Consider the following 5142-nt stretch of genomic DNA (forward strand, 5'->3'; position numbering starts at 1 on the left):
GCTTGGCATTTGAGATCCAGGGGAGGCTGCCAACTCCTGCTATCTCCTTCCCTTCCAGCTAGTGTCCCTTGACTACATCCAGTCCACGAGGAGAGGCTGACCTTCCAACTCTAGACTTCTTCCCTTTCTTCAATTTTCCCCAGAGACCCAGGGCCCCCAGAGACTTTTCAGAGTGAACTTCTCGAGAGAGAAGTCAGTTGGCTTGATCACTGAACTCATTTCTGGACCTGAGATACAACTTCTCACCTAGTACCTTGGAAAAGGGTAGGGTGTGTCCAGCCAGGGTCCCAGGTCCTGCCTTTTCCCAATGCTGAGTAGGCTGCCCCCCACCCCCACCCCATGTGTGGCTGGGGTAAAGGAGATGAGAGCCTGGGTTCCTGCAGTTCTGGAAAGAGGAGCAAGGGAAATATGTTTAAAGCTGCCCTCTTGCGTTCTCACTGAGCTCCCGCAGGCCCCGGCTAAGAACCCTTCCTTAGGAGGTTGAGTGTCTGCTGGGACTGGACTTGGATGGACAGTGTCCCTGTGCCATGGCCCTGCTCAGGTCTTTCCCGTTTTTCTTCCCTTTGCCTTTAGGAGCCTGTACCTCCCACACCCTCACCTGGCTGAGCCGCAGTAGTTCTTCAGTGGCAAGCTTTATGTCCTGACCCAGCTAAAGCTGCCAGTTGAAGAACTGTTGCCCTCTGCCGCTGGCTTCAAGGAGGAGGAGAAGGAGCTGCTTTCCCGCTCATCTGGAAGGTGACAGAACTGGGTCTGGGAAGGTCTGAACAGCAGGAGTGATGATGGTATGTTTCAGGAAAGGGAACCTTGTTCAGTCGGAGAGCCTTCACCCTGATTGGGGCGGCAAGAGAGAACAATTTGAGAGACCCTGACTGAATGAGGGAATAGATGGCTCTGACTGCCCAAAGTTAGTCCGTCTTTGTGTGACAGTGGGAGGAAGTGGAGCAAAGAAAACCCTGTCTATCCCTTTACCCAGATGTCTTTCTTGACCCTCCCTCCTTATCCCTCATTCTTTCCACTGGCCTTTCCAGGTGAGGTCCAGAAGTCAGCTTGCCTCTTCCTGCCATCTCAGTAGTCATACCTCTGCTCTTAACCTTTCCCTGCATTTCCTTAGACTGGCCCGGACTCTAGATTCAGGGTTACTTACCTATATGTGGCACCCTTAGACATCCGGTCTCAGCTTCTCCACCTACCTGTGGTATGGAGAAATCACCCAGCTGAGTGTGCCTGAGGGAATCGGAAGCCCATTTGTGCAGACTCAGCTTGGGGTGGGAACAGAACAGCTTTTCACTTAAGCTGTTGCCCCTCCCCCCTCCCTGACAATAACCCCAGGGATAGGGGGTTGGAGGGTTAAAGGGGCTCAGTCTCTACATTGACTTCTCATCATGCAAGGGTGGCCCCAGGCATCCTCTGCCACCCGTTATAAGACTGCGGCCCCTGATGGCTACCACTGCTCTTCTTCCTCACTTTGCTTTCCAGGATGGTGTGTGAAACTCAACTCAGGCCTGTGCAGGCAGAAAAATTCTCCCCTCCAGCAACCAGCAGAGCTGAGTTCTGGGACTCAACCCCCCTTTGGGGCATCAGGCAGTGTAAACCTGCCATCCCCAGCTCCTGATCCAATCTCACTCTTGGCTCAGGCTCTGGTGTGGTTCAGCCTTGGCCTAGAATCCCTGCCTGAAGGTGGCTGCCTTCAGGGGCTGCAGGAAGCTGTTTGTTCTATTTTGGGGGGAAGAGGCGCTGGGTCCTATTACCCATTTATGAGAAACTCAAAGATTTAGGGGAGAGTAGACCATTGAACGCAGCTCTTCACAGCTTAAGCCGGATGTGTGTGGGACTGTGGTAGAAGGGGGTGGGTAGACTGAGTCCACTCAACAAAGATCACCCTGTCCCTGGACATTGCTTCCATCCTTTCTTCCCCTCCTCGCTTCACTGGCCACAGTGTCTCCTTCCAGCCTGGGTGTGTGGCTCTGCCACCCTCACCTATCACGGAGCAGAGATGAGGAGGAGCATCCTGGGAACACAGAGGCAGGCGAAGAACGGTGAAGGACAAAGCCTGGAGAGCACAGGACCTGTCTGGGCACCTTGCAGAGGGGGGGCATAAAGGCCAGGAGCACCCCAGGAAGAGGGAGGACAGCCAGCCTCCAGCAAGGACAAGCTTCCAGGCATCTTCAATCCTTCCACCTCTCTCCCACCTTGGGAGATAATTTACATAGAAGCAGCTTCAAGGAACAAGAGCCAGCTGTGAAAGGACATACACAGGAAATTCATAAAAGAAATGCAAATGGATAAAACCATGACAACAAATGTGTACTTCATTAGTAATTAAAGAGAGGCAAATACAGCTGTAATCATTTTTCTTTTTCTTATTTATCTTTATTGTGGAAAGTATTACAGATGTCCTTTTTTCCCCCCCATTGACCTCCTTCACCCCCCCCCCCAAAGCATTTTTCTCATAGCAAGCTATAACAGAAAAAATAAGACCCAGTTGTCAGCAAAGGAGTACCAAAATAACACTCACATACATGCATATAGGGTACAAATTGGTACAGCCTTCCTGGATGTAAGTTTGGTACTATGTATCAAACATATTACATGGCCTTTGACCTAGTAATCCTACGTTTGGGAATTTAGCCTAAGAAAATACTTAGTTATAGGATGTTCATTCCAGCATTGCAATAGAGAAGCAATTGTCTGGGAATTCATTTCTGCTGTAAAGAAAATTTGCAATAGGGGGTTGCTTAAATAAATTATTGTATATATATCCAGATGGTGGAGTACTACACAGCCATTAAAAGTCACATAAAAGAGCCCTAGCCGGTTTGGCTCAGTGAATAGAATGTCAGCCTGTGGTCTGAAGGGTCCCAGGTTGGATTCCGGTCAAAGGCACATGCCAGGGTTGCGGGCTTGAACCCCAGTAGGGGGTGTGTAGAAGGCAGCTGGTTGATAATTTTCATCATTGATGTTTCTATCTCCCTCCCCTTCCTCTCTGCAATCAATAAAAATGTATTTTTTAAAAGTCATGAAGAATATTTGAAAAGAAAAATTTTCTTTAAATATTAAAAAAGGTTATAGCCCTGGTCAGTTAGAGCATTAGCCAGTGCACCAATGGGTCTCCGCTTCAATTCCTGGTCAAGGGCATGTACCTAGGTTGCAGGAGGCAACCAATCCATATCTCTCTCCTCTCTCTCCCTCCCTTCCTCTCTTCCACTCTAAAAATCAATGGAGAAAAGACTCTCAGTGAGGATTAACAAAAAAATTAAAAGATTATAAAAATGGTGTACCAGTATATCATGTGATCTCAATTTTGTTTTTTAAAATGTAAGTATATACTTGCATACAATACATGAAACAGATAGAGACTGAGGCTATACTCCAAAGTGTTAATAGTGGTTATCTTTGGATGGTGGAATAAAGTAATTGTAATTTTCCTCTTCTGGTTTTTTTTTTTCTGTAACTTCCAAATTTGCTACATTAATTGTGGATGGCTTTCATATAACAAAATTTAAAAGAATCAGTGTAACTTAAAAAAAAAAAAATTGGAGAGATGGGTGTGGAAGAATGAAGGGATGTCCCTAGCCGCTTGGGTTGAATGGGGTTTTGGTGGGGAAAGAGGGTTGTGAGAGCCTCCTATCTGCTTAAGAAATTCATTCCCTGGCAGTAACTGGAATCTGCCTGTTCCACGTACAGGAAAGGGCCCTGAATTTCTGGCTGGCAACCAGCTCCAGGTGTGGAGTAAGATGGAAAGCAGTACCAACTCCTCAGGAAATAGGGGTGGGGGAGAGATTTTCCTTTACAGGCTGAAGGCTTCTGGAATCCTAACAATCCTGCTGCAGAAAGCACGATGCGCTGTTTTCTCTTCGATTCTGTCCAAACCTTGAGGTGACTCTGACCTCTCCCGGCCTCCTCGGATTGGGAGATATTCTGCCCACCCACCAGGTACCAGCTCGGGGGAGGGGTGCTTTTCAGGACTATAGTGCTGAGTGGTTCCCTTTGCCTCCCCTTCCTAATGATGAGACTCCTCTGTAGGGCACCCAAAAAAGGTGGAGGGAGCAGTTTCCAGTGGGCCCCTCCCTCTCCCAAATGGAAGCTGCAGCTGTTTTATTTGAGAGGTACTAGGTGAGGGGGCAGGACTCCTGGAACTGTAGGGTTGCTGGGATGCGCTGTGGGCCTGGAAACCTCCGGAGGTAGAAGGGGTGCCTGGCTCCAAGGCAGTCAAGTGCCCTCTCCCCCACACCTGAGACGGGGGAGGGGTGTGAGCAAGTGGCAGTGGGTTTGCCCTGGCCTCTCACCCCAGGGCTGTGTGGGTGGGGTGGGAGAGATAACCAGATTGTAAGATTCGAGAGGAGGGAAAGAGGGGAAAGTTAGTGGGGCGGGGCCTCCGGGAGTGTCAGGTGAGATCAGTGACATATTTCTGGAGCTCTAAAGAGTTCAGGACTCGGGGAGCTGGGGGAGACCTCTGTCGACTTCCCAGAAGTCCCCTGAGCTCCGTGGCACCGCCGATCCCGGGAGCCCCCAGCCCGCAGTCTGTCGCTAGGGCGGGGACGCGGTCGGTTGCCTAGGCTCCAGGGGCGGTGGCCGCGCGGCTGCTCCAATCACCGTCCAGCCGAGAGATCGCGGACCAGCCCTGGAAAAGTTACTGCGGATTCCCCAGGCCGGGCGGGCCAGCGAGCCCAGGAACGCAGCCCCGCCGGGACGCGGGTCACAGACTCTGGAGCGGGCGTCGGATGCGTCGGGGGCGAGTGCGCAGGGGCCCACGGAACCGATCCGGACCTAGCCCGCCCGCCCGGCCATGGCGCCCTCGGGGCTCCTGGTGACCGGTGCCTCCTTCGCAGCTTTCCGGGGGCTGCACTGGGGGCTGCAGCTGCTGCCCACGCCGGCCTCTGCGGCTCAGAACCGTTGGAAGTGGCAGAACATCTGTGTCTCCCTGGTGCACAGCCTGCTCACGGGGCCCGGGGCGCTGCTCGGGTGCGAGGCTTAGAGGTTCGGGAGGGACCTGGGTGAGGGCGAGGGATGGGAAGCTCACGTTAGAAGACCTGGCGGCACCTTTAGAAGGGATGCTAAACCTTGAGAGTCTGAGGCTGGGATGGGTGGACGGGCGTGCCCTGCAGGAGAATCCGCTCTGCACGTAGCTGACGGTGGCTCCCC

General features: G+C 51.9%; 1 long non-coding RNA gene across 4 annotated transcripts in view; it reads left to right on the plus strand.

Moving 5' to 3' along the window:
* LOC106698915 overlaps positions 1 to 2345 on the plus strand; it is a 4066-nt gene extending 1721 nt beyond the window's left edge. The window contains exons 2-3 of one of the 4 annotated variants that reach the window (XR_001350312.2): positions 574 to 782; positions 1029 to 2345. This is a non-coding gene — a long non-coding RNA (uncharacterized LOC106698915). The remainder of the gene's footprint in view (positions 1 to 573; positions 783 to 1028) is intronic. The other 3 variants (XR_001350314.2, XR_001350315.2, XR_001350313.2) reach the window with 3 other exon arrangements.
* Positions 2346 to 5142: the final 2797 nt, after the last annotated feature.

Source organism: Myotis lucifugus, unplaced genomic scaffold (genome assembly GCF_000147115.1).
Source record: "Myotis lucifugus unplaced genomic scaffold, Myoluc2.0 scaffold_262, whole genome shotgun sequence".
In the NCBI taxonomy this organism is placed as follows: Eukaryota; Metazoa; Chordata; class Mammalia; order Chiroptera; family Vespertilionidae; genus Myotis; species Myotis lucifugus.